Consider the following 15,341-nt stretch of genomic DNA (forward strand, 5'->3'; position numbering starts at 1 on the left):
AAAATCATTTTCGTAGTTACCCCAATTTGCTCACCCAGCATCTCCAGCAGTACAGACTCCAGGGAATATGTAAAGTCCATCGACTCATTACAGTCCAAGAAAATATGTTCCCAATTACCTCTTTCTTCCCCATCACATCTCCAACATTTGCTGTCTACCTGAGGAAAAATGCTTTGGAGCCCACTTGGGGTATAAAAATGCCTATGTAAGCACTTTTAGGAAAAGAACCTAAATCTTCTAGATTACTTTGCATATTTCGGAGACATGCATATATCCTCCCATTGTTTCTTTATGAATTGCTTATCCAGTCTCTCTTCCCAATCCTTCTTGACCTCCTCGGATTGATTCTTATAGTTATAATGCAATATTTTATATGCTCCACTAATTATTTCTTTCTTAATGGCAACTTCTGTTCTAGATTCTAACTAAAACTCTACCAGTGCTGGTCTTTTGTTTAGGACCCCCCTATTTCTTTCTCTTTGCCTATACTCTGATATCAATCCTTGATATGGAAGGCAGTCTTTAACCTACAGTACAAATAAGTTCTTGGCATCTTTCCATTCTATAACCTTTCCCTCTGTAGTCCTCCACCTAATTTTTCAAATTTTCTGTAGTATATGTAAATGGTATTGGAGGAGCTATTTTACATCTAAATTTATGACTTTCAAAAAATCTAGATATTTATCTCATCTTTTTTCTCTTACTCATAAAACTTGTGCTTTTTTTGGCAATCATTGGAGATTTAACATCACTAAATAATGACATACATTTGAGCTTCAGACTTTATTTCCTTCAGAAAACGCATGCTACCACAAATCCTATTATTTTAGCAAATTTCTAATTTTATAAGAACAATATTTAACATATATTCCTAATTTTGAACCCTTGTCTCCCCTTATTTTAGGTTTTATCCAGGTTTCTTGAGCTAAGAAGTTAAGAGGGATGTAAACCTCTTAACTGCTGCTGTCACTGCTCGATCGACCACACACACACACACACACACACACACACACACACACACACACACACACACACACACACACACACACACACACACACACACACACACGTGTACTTCTGCCTTCATGCACACACACACACTGACACAAAAAGACAGAAACAGAAACACACATGCACACGCCCGCGCACACACACACACTCACACACACACACACACACACACGCACACACACACACACACACGCACAGCACAGAATTGAACCGACAGCGTTTCTTTCTTTTTTAATGTCTCTTTTAATTTTACGCTCACAAACAGCAAAAGCACTGCTTATCAAGTGTAAAATAATGGCTCGATTGATCTCACTCTCACTTTCATGCAGGCATACGGTCACATCCACAGACATAAACAGACACGCACACACACACACACACACACACACACACACACACACACACACACACACACACACACACACACACAATTTCCTATTTTTTCTTTGTGTTTTCATAGGTTCATACATTCATAGGTTCATACTAGGCTATCTGCCCTAGGGCATTTATAAGCCTAGCCAGAGTGTGTTTGGCTTTCGTCACCCATTTTAAATTAATTTTGCTATGCCCTTTTTCGAGGTTAGTATACTGTGCCTCTGTCTAACAGCAGTGGCGGCTGGTGACTTCAAATCAAAGGGGGGCTGCAGAAGACAGCTTAATGGGTGGGGGTCAATGGGGGGTGGGTGTGGTCAACCAGAAAGGGGAGGAGCTATACTCAAAACCACAAAAACTGCAACTTTAAATATGCTACCCTGGATGCCAAACCATCATTATGAGAGTCCAGTCAAGACAAAATGAAGAGTAGAAGAAAAAAAAATATTTCACTCTATTGGCTGCATGACAGCTTAAAAATAACATACACTGTCAATCTGGGTAACTTTTGGTTCGCAAGTAGCTATTAGGCAATGAATTATCAAGCTATTAACAGCTTAGCCAGAACACTCAACATCAGAAGTTAATCTCCTGCCTCATGGAAGAACCAGGACTTGTATAAGAGCACAGTGGATCTAGGAGATTTGGACTTTCGATCCATGAAGACCATAATAGAGATCACCACTGAATCTACAGGAAACATAATACAGACAAAGGGTGGCCAGTCTGTGCACATAGCTAAGGGATGTGAGGCCTGTGACTTCTTTGGTTTGGAACCCTCTGCAGTCTTTAAAAGCTGAGTGATATTTCTATAAATATGTACTAAATGAGGCAATATATTCACTAATGGGGTATATAAGCAATGGGTACTTGGACATAAAGCTGCTTTGGCTCTGGAAAAGATGCTCTTGGTTACTTGTTGGATCATACAGATAAACTATATTATAACTACAGTGAAGATAGTATGCTCAAAGGAAAGGCAGTCATCTCAAGGGTGTCTAGATCTCTAATGACAGTATCATTTTAATGGGTGCATCGTCTATGTATTACAATAAATAATTTATTTTAGCAAAGTGGACTATACTATATTTTTGGCATTTAGGCCATTGCTTTGCACCAACTGCTTGCACAGCTCAGTCAACTCTGGAGTACCTTCATGTTGGCAGGTGCTCAAATAACAATCCCTAATTTACAATCATCAGTGAATTTTTCTAACTACAGACCTGGGACACCAACTTGTAGATTAAAGAAATAATGCCAAACAGGAGAAGACCCAACATTGAACCTTGACATTCACACAATGAATGTAACACCTGCAACTTTACTGACATGCTTTCTGTCCACTCATCCATTTGCTATTCATCTTACAGCATATATTGGCTTATATGTATGTTCACCCATTTTTCCACGATGCCCACACGATGGACAATTGTGAATGCCTAGGCCACATCCAAGTACACTATTCATCTGCACAAGTTACCCTTTCAAAGTTTACAAGCTTATGAAAGCAGAATCTGTCTTAGACAAAGTCAAGCTGATGCAGCTTAAGGGTTAATAAAATTATGAATATCTATAACTATAGGACAGAAATTATACGTTCCATGGGTTTAGAAACAAGTAAAACTGGTGTGTCTATAATTACCGGGGTTACTTACTGGACCTCTCTTATGCAGGACCATTTCAATAGCTGTTCTCCAGTCCTCAGGAATGAAGCCTGTTAAAGAGGTTTAACAATATATTCCGCTAAGCCATATTTGGAATTAAGTTACCTTGCATATTATCAGGGCCCATTAATGTGGTTTTCTTCATTTTAGAAAGGGCTGGTAGAACTTGTTCCATACTCAACTCTTGGGATATCATAAACTGAGGAGTTAAGGAGACATTTATGATAGTGGGTGAGAGACAGAAGCCTGTTAAAGAGGTTTAACAAGATATTCCGCTAAGCCATATTTGGAATTAAGTTACCTTGCATATTATCAGGGCCCATGAATGTGGTGTTCTTCGTTTTAGAAAGGGCTGGTAGAACTTGTTCCATACTCAACTCTTGGGATATCATAAACTGAGGAGTTAAGGAGGTATTTATGATAGTGGGTGAGAGACAGAGTCTGTATTAAATTTGTTGGCTAGGATAACTATTTCTTTGGAATCAGAACAGGTGGTGTCACTGAATCAACTGCCCTTCTAAAGCTGTATTTTAAAGTTTCTGCCCAGCTGTTGCCTGCAAACCACCATAACGTACATGAATAACCTGGAACATTAAATACTATTTTCTAATAAGCAGCAACTAGTGCACAAGGTTACTAGTGTGAGTGTTACTACTGGGTCATAATAATCAGTCATAACCCCCACTTTGGCATGAAAACTATTTGATTTGGCTTAACCAGGAACAAGGAACCCCTTCCAATATAATACATGCAACTAGAATGGGAAACTACAACATCTAAACCACAGCATGACTTTGTATTTAAATCCTTTGTTTAAAACTGCTTTTTTTTCACTGCTTAAAGCTGTGAAAAATAGCCTTCTTTAGCACATATACATGTCAGTTGCAAACTGTGGTGAAAGATATATTAAGGAAACATATTTAACCACAACTGGCAAAACTTTATGTACTGTTGGCAACAATGATTTCACATCTGGTTGCTTCATGTGACATATTCACTATGTCACAGAGACTACAGTCCTGAAGTCATTCTATTGACTCAATGGGCTATCCTACTGATAGTTCTCAAGAGAATCATGGTAATACTATACTGAAAAAGGCAGGATGTCAAGACTCTTGCTGCAAAATGCACAATGACAGCAGCTGGGCAAGTCCTTCACCACCAACCCACAAGGTTTCTTCCATAATTTATTGTTTTTCCTTCCCCATATGACACAAAGTGATGAACAACCAAGGGTAGGGTTGCCACCTTTTCAAATGCCCAAAGTGGGACATTTTTGGTACAAATGTCAGATTTTGCAAGGCGAAACATACCCACGGCCAGTACAAAGGACAGAACTTCACTTTTTTGCATAAATAAAAGCTTATACTTGTAGCATTTTAGTTGCTTATTCTGTTTCTTAAAATATTTAGGTGTTTCAGATACAAAATAACTGTTTTATGCAACTATTACATAAAATATAGGAAATAATTCTGTTCTAAAATCAAAGGACAGTTGCCATTTTTACAATTTTTTTGCAGGACACAACTGCCCAAAGAGGGAGTGCCCCTCACAACGTGGGATGGGTGGTAACCCTAACAGAGACCATGGATAGTATCCAACACGCTGCTTTAAATGATATGCTACAACTAGACAAAGTCACAAGTACTTTATTTTTCGCCAGGGTGAGCAATACATAAAACTCACTCAGCTCTGCTTTCAGCATTTGCATTTAACTAAGTTCATTTTTTACCAGACTTCATTACCAAAGTATTATGCTCTAAACATTTCACAGCAGACCTCTAGCTACATCACTTTCTGTAAACTGATTCTCTGTTTTGCAACTTATCTCTAATGGCAACAATACTCACTAGCCATTTGTGTGCGATTTCACACAAGCTATATGGGGGATCTCATACATTCTCTTTGCCATCCTACCAAGAAGTGACAGACTAACAAGATAAGCAATTCAGTTCTGACTCGGACATTTCTTGGTACCAAGATACTTGTCACACATGCAAAATAACCCAACTACTGGGCTATATTTAACACGTTTAATGACAGAAAGTGTATGCCTTTCACTCACCAAAGACCCCCATGCAATCCATTCTCACCACGGCTATATTAACCGATGTCATCTAACATGCGTAAAGATAAGAATTAACTCTACATTCTTTAAAACTTACTCGCCATGATACAACTCGAAACTGGCCACCCTTGCTAATACAACCTAGCCCTTCCACAACAAAGATTTTTACCATCCCACACTCAAGTAGCACAGCCTTCTCCACCACACAAGAAAAACAGCGAAGTCTAATTGAGCAGATTAGCTGCGATAAATCATCTCATACCTCTCAAACATGAGAAACAACTCTAAACTAACATTCTGAATCCTATTCCTTCGCTCCCTGTGGAAGACTACCCCTACTCCTCAACAAACACATGCAAGTTAGCCTAGATAACTCCAATAGGAAAGAGCACATCATGCAAAGTTCACCCTGATGGGTTCTGCAAGTACCCACCAAATTATCTCTCAAAACTGCATTCACGCAGATGCTATCAATCCCACTAATATTAGCGTTCATTATTAAAATTAACTGTACCGAAAAATAAAGACAGATTCACTTCTTGTTCACTTTAAGTGTTTACACTGCTCACTTCATTACTCCTGTAAGAGGCGAGCCAGTAACAAAAAATTTTGAACTTATTTGTGCACCACAATGACCATATGACATCTAATAAAAGTTCAGTAAACCAGACTGACTGTTCATTTACCACATGATGATGGTACACATATATTTTCAAGTAAGCAAAAGTTACTTAAATAATTATAGAATGAAATCATAACGCACCTGTTTTTATGAATTTCCAGAACAGCTGAAAGAAAGAAGCAGCAAATAAATCCACAGGTCTCCTGAGTTCCTTCACTCTCTGTGTAATTTAAATCCCAAATTTGTCTTGTGCCAAAAAACAAAAGAAATGCTTTCAATCAAACTTAACAGTAATAACAGCAAAAAAGTGCTAATCAGGTCCGTCCTGACTGATTCTCGCTTTTCCCAGCACATAAACGACAACCAATCAGCAGCATTTGCCCAGCAATGATGTGCCTCGGACGTCGCAGTCATCCATGTCTATGCAGTTTGTGTCTCAACCGCATAGACTTGTTCTGGGCATCACAATGATGCCTTCTTTGTAAACATTGCAGCAAGAATTAAAAAAAGCTGTTGCGATAGAAAAATTTAAAGTATTAAGAACAGATTTCATTTTTTTTTTTTTTTACATAAAAAAAAATAAACTAAGTACTCAGCTGTCTAGCTGAGGGGGCTGCAGTCCGGCAGCCCGATGCCACGAGCCGCCCCTGTCTAACAGTGACACAGAAGTGATACCCAGGGTAAACCTACGATCTCCAATCCACTCATCAAGATTCCTCTTGAAGAGAGTCAATGAGGGACTCTGCCTAACCTGACTGGGATTTTATTCCAGAGTGAAGGGAGCCTCTGGGTTATGAATCTGTCCCTCCATTTATTTCAGTGCTGAGGTTCAAGTCTCTCGAACACGTAGCTCGATGGGATTTGGATTTTCTGAGGTGCAGCATGTCCATTAATTCCGATTTGGACATGGCTTTATACGTCAGGCACAGATTGCCTCTGAGCAGGCGGTATGCCATTGAGTAGAGCTGGAGTTTCTTTAACCGGGCAGCATATGGCATCTGTTTGAGCCCTTTGATCCTCTTGGTGAGGTACTTTTGTGGTCTTTGAAGTTGCTGCAGGTGTTTGGTAAGGTACATCCCAAAAGGGGCATTGTACTCAATTATGGGCCTGATGAGGGATGAGTAAAGAGGCACAATGACCTCCCCTGATCTAGATGTGAATCCCTTCATGATTAGGTGGGCTATATAAAATGTTTTTCTAACCACTTTGGCCACGTGGTTGTCAAATGAGAGATTGCTATCAACTTGGATCCCCAGGTCCCTAATTACTTCTTCCGTACTTAATGGATTACTACCTATATGGTAATTTGTGGGCACTTTGTTTTTTCCAAAGGAGATGACTATACACTTTTTGGTGTTTAGCTTGAGGCCATGGCTCTGGCACCAGTTGTCTGTTTCTATGAGGCCCTTTTGGAGGATGCTTGTGTCGGCTGGAGAGTCGATTATGGCGCCCAGTTTGCAGTCATCTGTGAACTTGGTCAGCTACACTGCTTCCGTGTTGGCCTGTACCTCCGAGAAATATATACCGAACAAGAGAGGTCCCAGGACTGAGCCTTGTGGGACGCCACTTGTAACTGTCTTGGAGTCTGACATGGCTCCAGCAATTCTAACCATGTGGGTTCTGTCCTTGAGCCAGTTTGCAACCCATCTAGTGACATAGGGGTTTATATTTAAGCTGGTGAGCTTATCTATAATGCCCAAGTGGGGAAGGATTTTGCGAGGTCCAGGTAGGCTGTGTGGACCACCTTCCCAATGGCCTTGGTGACTGTTTCAAAGAAATCAACCAGGTTTAAGAGGCAGGATCTGCCTTTAACAAAGCTGAACTGGGTAGGATCCAGTGTCTGTAGGTCCCCAATATCTTTGTTTATGAGGACCATGATGATCCTTACCATAGCTTTGCAGACCAAGCTAGTCAGGCTTATGGAGCGATAGTTTCCAGGATCCGTTGAGGCACCACCTTTGTGGAGAGGGATCACTGTTGCTGTACGCCACTCCTGTAGTAAGGCTGAGATTGAACAGTAGTTTTATGTTTAGGTTTATCTCTTCCTGGAGTTCATGTAGGACGCAGCCTGGGACACCATCTGGTCCCATTGATGCTGTGTTTTTTGCTATGGAGAGGGCAGCTCTTACCTGAGCATCTGAGATGTCAGGGGGACAGCACTCTGCTGGGATAGATATTTGCCCTTTTGGTGGGGGGGGGGGGAGTTTGCACTGAACCTATCAGCTAGGATGTTGGCAATGTCTGTGGGTTTCGGTGTATTTTTTGTCATTTTGGACTAATTCTGAGCATATCTGGGAATTCCCACCCAGGTTCCTAACATAACTATAGAAAGCCTTGTGATTATCCTTAGTGTCCTGTGCAATTTTAGTTTTGCTAATACTGATCAGAGATGCCTTCCCTTTTTGGGATTTTGCTCTATCATGTACTAGCTTCCTCCTTCTATTGTATAGTTTGTTTATGGCTGTGGTCCACCAGACAGGACATCTGCCTTTGGAGGATTGGGTCTTGGTTTTATTTGGGATTGCATGATCCATGCATTCCTGAAGGTGTTCATAGAATTTTATAAAGGATTCTATTTTCCACAGGCCAGGGGACTTTGAAGGATTCCACTTCAGTTTTGAGGAGTGTGAAATTTGCTTTAGAGAAGTTTTTCACTGTGGTTTTCAGGGCAGGGAGTGGACATGGGATGTGAATATCCAGTGAGATTAGTTTATGGTCTGATCTTACCAGTGAGGGATACACTTCTGGTCTGGAGCATAGAGTCCCCATGTTGGTGATGATCAGGTCCAGTATGTTTTCCCCTCTTGTGGGAGTGGTAAAAAGTTGTTCCATAACATTTGTTTATATATTCTAGGAACCTTTGGGCTAGGGTGTTGGAGCTAGAGTATTGCTCCCAGTCTATGTTTGGGTAGTTGAAGTCGCCCAATATAATGGTGTTTGGAGAGACCTTCATATTTTCCAGTGTCCTCTAGTGGGGTTCCTGGGTTTGGGAGGGTGGTCTGTAGCAGGCTATAAACTGGAAGGCAGTTTTACCCACTGTTAGTTGCACATGGATAGTCTCTGATGTGTGCCACCAACCTGGAGGTGGGGGTATCTTAATATTGATACTCCCTCTCCGTTTTGGGGCGAAAAGCATGGTATGAGGTATAACCTGGTACTGCTGGGGTGCTCTTGGGAGCCTTGAACCAGGTTTCTGTTACTGCACAGATATCAATGTTCTCCATGCTAAGGAGAGTTTGTGCATCTTGAGGTTTAGACTTCTGGCATTGAGTAGCATTACTCTTAGTTTCTTATCCCTTGTGATACCTATGGAGGTGGGTTTGTCTTTGAGCCTTGCCTAAAAAGGCACTAGAGCCTTTGCCAATATCAAGCCCAGGGGTGACAGGTGCAAGCCGTCCTGGCTTGTCGAGCATGTCATCCCAGGCAGACAGGCATTGGTTCCCCTTTGAATGACATCAATACTTAAGCCAATTGTTGAAATTGATCATCTTGTCTTCATATTGTGGCATCATTCTTGGTGATGCTACTCAAGGTCAGGGCCTGGGCTACATGCTCAGAGAGCTCCTGTATGTTTCTTTTCATGTAGTCCTCAGGTCATTCACACCAGCATGGACAATGACTGAGTCATATTTGTACTTGCCTTGGAGTGACCTGAGTGCTTGTGTTATGTGGCGGATCCTAGCGCCCGACACTCTTAACGAGCGTAAGATAATGGCAACCATTATTTTCCTTACAATCCCAGCTTCACTGCACCGTAATATGCTGCTGTAAAGCATTAAACTATTTTTTTTAGTGGCCATTATCTGTATATTAATACCCTGGTGGAAAGCATTAATTCTCCTCTCAGAGTGGTAATGTACAGGTCGCCCACTCTCTTAATTAAGATTAACATCTTTACTTCTTGAAAAACAAAATAGTATTAACATAACATTGTAATCTTAATGTGGGGAGTAACTAACATTTTGGGAACTGTCACATCAGTATGTCATACAGTACCCTTTGTATATATTACAATATAAGATCCGTATAATTCAGTAATAACATAGGAAGGCATTCATTTGGGTGGCCATGGTAATGCAGTGGTTAGCGTTGTCACCTCACAGCCAGGGGTACTCCAGTTCAATCCTCAATTGGGGTGCTTTCTGTGTGGAGTCTGTATGTCTTCCCAGTGATCATGTGGGTTTCCTCCAGGTGCTCCAGTTTCATCCCAAAGACATGCTGTAGGTGGATTGGACACTCTAAATTGGCCATAGGTGTGAGTTTGTGCATGTGTGTGCCTTCTGTTGAAGGTTGGGTGCTGGGCTGGCAACTCAACACTGTAAAAAAAACTCCACTGCCAATCATGAGCAGAGAGGTGATCGGCTGTGGCATTCCCTAACTGGGAAAAGCCAAAAGAAGAAGATTGGAAGGCATTCATTTCCTTTAAGTATATTCTGAATGAAAGGTGTTATATATGCATGTAAGTGGAGTATTAAGATGGTTGTCCATGTCCGTTGGGTTTTATGGAAGCCATATGAAATTGCATTACTGAGATGGTGATTGTATGATGTATAAGAAAGTTGCATTATTTGATTCTGCAGTGAAGCTGGATGGTGGTAATAGGTGAATGCAATGGTTGTATTTGTTGCCTTAGGGCAACAAAATGACTTTTTGTGTTTATATAGATATTTTTAGATATAACACATAAGGGAGTGATGACAGATTTTGATATGTACGTGATAGTTGAACTAGTGCCTTAAGTGGCGTCTTGGATTCGGACATTTAATGGAGTAATTACTTACATCCTTTCACTAGATAATATAATGATATTAGACCCGTTGCTTTAGGTAGGTGGAAATTTTTTCATTCTTAGCAAAGGGTTTGTGAATGTGTTAAATCAATGCATAGTTGATAGATATATGTATATGTATATGGACACTAGAAGATGCTGTGTTGCTTTAAAATGTATCATAATCATGTAGAAACAGCATCATGCTCATTGTAAGTGTTTGAATATGTAGTTGGTAGTGTAGGGATGATTACGAGCACCTGTGGACTTGTTTTAAATAGTGAGTATTTTCTGAAATGCATTTTATTGTCATTTGTTTATGGTCTGAAGAAGCTACTTAGATAGTGGTGAAAGCTCTAACCATATTAAAACTATTTGTTCGATTTTTACATCAAAGAGTTGTCTTTACACTGTAGAGTTGTTTACCTATGAGTGAGGAGTCCATGCTTCGCTCCACTGTGACAGTCTTTACTTTTGGAATAATACAGACAAACTTTCATCATATAGCTCTGAAGTCTTAACATTTGCAACATTGAATTTGACATTAAGTAATTAAACCACCACCACAAGGTTCATTACCCTTGAGTTCTTTATCCATGTGTATACAATCAGATACCAGATTAATGCTGATACTGGGGCTCCACCTACTGGTGTCACGTCTGACAGGCAATCTGATGGGAGACAAATTGTACTACAATTTTAAATACATTATTAATCTGTTTATGGTTGTGATGAGTGGAATTCTGTCTGAGCCAACTATTATTTTACATTTGATACCTGCAAGAGTGAAGCACCACATAGAGAAAATAATATATTTGTATACAGTAATGTGATTCCAAATGTCAAGATCTACAGTTAGGTAGCAAATTTTAACAATATTCTAATAGCATAGTATATATAATATTCAGTTATTTACTTACCTTTTTTGACTGGGTTAACATTATATCATGAAAGGGTTGAAGAGATAACAGCCCAGTTCAAAGAACACTGTTCTAAGACACAATCACAGCATGCCCAGACTGTAACTGGATCTGCATCAAAGCACAGACAGAGAGAAGAGACAGCAACCACAAAGGTAAACGTCAGCAGAGAAAATCCTCTACAGTTTCTGCTCTGCACTAATTTCATTAATTACATATGATCTGCATAAGAACGAGTTTACAGAAATTGTTGTGTAACAAAGAGTCTGTGAAAGAGTTTCTGTGTAATGGAGCACAGTGAAAAGATACATTAGCATTACTATGTATAATGTAAAATTCCTCAAGATGGTTTGAGTACACTGAGAGTATAACTATAGCTAGAGAAAGACAACATATAGACTGGAGAAGAGGGTGTATAACAAGCTTGTTAAGACTTATCAAGTGAAAATGTTAAGATGGAATTACATGAACTCCGTTATGTATCTGACTCATTAACTAATTAATAAGGTATTGGTAAACCATTGGCACTGAATCTGAATTATCCCATGAGGATGGCATACAAATCTCACAATATCATTCTGACAACATCCTCTCATTACCTCAGTGGTCATTCTTCCAATATGTTACATGAATAAGATCTAATATGCATAGTGTCATCCATGCAGGTTCATTCTTGTCTACTGAAGTCAGTAGCAGGTATGTATTCTGCTAACCTGCCCCTGGCCCTAACCCCAACCATACGCATTATGTTACTAAAAATCCTTTTTGTAATAGTACTGCTACACAAGACAAAAGGATACAGAACACACACAATACCAAGTATGCACAACACTGAATCTAACCCTAAACTGCAAACATTTGCAAATTCATATCATCTACTGTAACAGAGTCTCACACAACTTCACAGCCAACATTTTTTAATTCAAAAATATATTTTCTTGCTCCCTGCTATTTACCTACAGTATATGAAATTGTAGCTCAACCATATATGATTTAAACAAATATCAAGGTTTTAAATTCTCTCTTTTTTACATCAACAAAAAATTTTCAACCAAATGAGTATTCAGCATTTTGAGTTACACCTATATCTATATCTGGGTCCACTTTTTAATTTCAAAAGAACAAAATCTCGACTTTCAAAATACCGATAAATGAAAAAAAAAATAAATAAATAAAAATAATGTTTTTGCAGGGGGTGAAGCCCCCGTGCACCCCCCACCCACACCCCTACTTAAATATACCAACTCCGAGATTGCACTACAGTGAAGAAAATGGTAATGCTCTTGTTCCACCTACCATTCTCTTCAATGTAGCGCAATCATGGAGATGGTATATTTAAGTTGCAGGGAGTGTGGGGGGTGTAGGGGGTCTTGCCCCCCGCAAAAACATTGTTTTAGTTGGGGGTTTTTTTTTTTTTTTTTTTTTTTTTTTTTTTGCACTTTTTACTTTTGAGATTCCAAAATCTCGATGTTTTGAGTTCAGTATCTCAAAACTCCAGATTTTTGTCTTTCGAAATTAAAAAGTGGACCCCTATATCTATATCTATTTATTGTTTACTAGGGTAGTGGATTCACCAGTTTCAGACACAGCCTGGAATTTTTCCAAACAAAAAATATAGAAATGTAAGCAACAACAGAGTAGTTCAGACTAATTACATTAAAAATGATTATATACAATCTAGTGAACATGCACAGAGCAGTGTACAATCAAGCAATGTTTAACATACAATAAATAAATTACTTTCTAAAGTCAGTCAATCTTTAATAAATCTTGAAAGAGTAGAAGAGCTTGGAAAGGCAATAAGTTAGGTAATATGTCTTGTGTTAAAGCAGGATTATTTGACTTGGAGGAAGATGTGCTTTTGGAGTTGAATTCAGATTTGCAGTAAGTATTGATTTCCTTTATGTTGATGGGGACAGCTTGCCAAAGTAGGGGTGCTAGAGAAGACTAAACATGTCCAGTGCTGTGGAGGAGTTTAAACATGTCCAGTGCTGTGGAGGAGTTTGGTTCTGGGCATAAAGAGAGTTGGTGTGGCTTTTGAATAGCATCACAAATTGTATGAGGAGATTTTTTCATGAAGTCAAGCTGCACCTAGAGTAACTGTGTGGAGTTGGAATAGTTTGTAGAATTTAGATCCCAAAAGTAGGTTAGATAGATCCCAAAAGTAGGTTAGATCTTTGTCTTATGGGTAGCAATTTTGCTTTTTCTTCAATGGTACAGTGATGCTCACAGAGAAGCAAATTTTAATGAATAAGCAAATACTCTTAGAGATAGTCTTGAGTGTTACATATATGCCAGTTAATTTGTAGCTAGATTCTACACCTATACAGTATAAAAGCTATGATTTTTATCATTATTCCTCCATGCTTTAAATATTTATTTTAATTTGTTTACCTGGCAAGCAAACCAATCCATATACTCTTTTCAGTTATTACCAGAGACCAAAGCATAGCAGCCTTTGCATAAAATACTAAACTAAGATTCACTCTACTGAGTTGATGGTAGCTCTAGTGAATATTAAATATCACATGGCACTTATAAAAAGGATATTGGAATTTCTCTAGTCTCCTGGACAAGTTTCCAATAGTCAGTATAAGTGGCCCCTCTTGTTTCTTAGGAAAAAAATGTTCCTGGCCTTTTACTAACCCAGTTGACAAAGAGTAAGAAGGTAAGTAAATAAATAAATGGCACATAGAATTATAAAATTGTACAATATTTCATAATACCTAATGAACAGCATAATTATTAGATATAACCTTGACAATTTGAGGCGTGCCACACATACTGGGGGAAGAGAATATTCAGATTGCAATTGCAGTATATAAAGTGTAATGAACATGGTGACTATCTCTTTAATACTGACACTTGGAAGAATCATTCAGGTGTTCTTCCACATTTTTCTTGAAGGCTAACAGATTTAGCTCATTTCTGATGTTAGCCAGGTAGGCTGTTTTAGTTTGTTGATGATAAGCCTTTCAGAAGGACCTATCCACACAGCAAGACTCTTATCTTGATCTGCATTTATCATTGAGACTTTCAGTGTTAAACATGACAATAAAAATTGATAAATGAAATGATTTATTAACTCTATTATTTTTATTTTGCCACGTCAACTGATACATGCAATTCATATAACAAAATCCAGTAAGCTACACTTACTTTATAATTGTTCAGTCTATTGCTGTGTTTTCACTATCTATCAAAGACCTGATGTATAGTTGCTATGATGGTCATGGTCTCTAACAACATGAATGATTTTACTATGGTATGATTGTAGTCCTAGTTTTGACCTTCCAAGCCCTCCATCTATATAAAGGACCTCTTCCAGACCTATTTTCTGGTGGGGTCTCTCAGGTCATCATATCCTAGTACTTCTTGAAGCATTGTGTATGCAATCTCTTATGTGCTACAATTCCTAAAAGAGATCCCAAACAGATAAACATGAGCCAATAAATAGGAAATAAAAAAAATGAAAGAATAGAGGCCAAGTCAGCATCATGCATGAAAAGTCTTTTATTAAATAAATAAGATAAAAAAAATTGTACACAAGTTTTCATGTAACTGGACTAGAATGATTCTTGAAGTGTTTAAAAACTTAGTAGCAACCAATCACTTTAAAAGACTCCTAAAACAAGTGGCTTACATATCTGAACACATACTTAAAAACTAGTTGTATAATGAAACACATTTCAGAGTCAGAGGAAATAATGCTATAGATTTAGCTGAGAGAGGACAGAATTAAAATAATTTAATTTTAATTATACCTTAAGTATGACAATGTACTTTGTTTTAACAGGTATTAGTAAAACAATTCTCATTAAGGCTGGCTGGTAAACTGGCCCTCATTACAGTTATCCATTTTTATTCTGAGTGCATAGTATCAATAATAACATCACCCCCTCATTTATTCAAACTC

This window comes from Protopterus annectens, chromosome 4.part0 (genome assembly GCF_019279795.1).
Source record: "Protopterus annectens isolate FY-2018-M chromosome 4.part0, PAN1.0, whole genome shotgun sequence".
In the NCBI taxonomy this organism is placed as follows: domain Eukaryota; kingdom Metazoa; phylum Chordata; order Ceratodontiformes; family Protopteridae; genus Protopterus; species Protopterus annectens.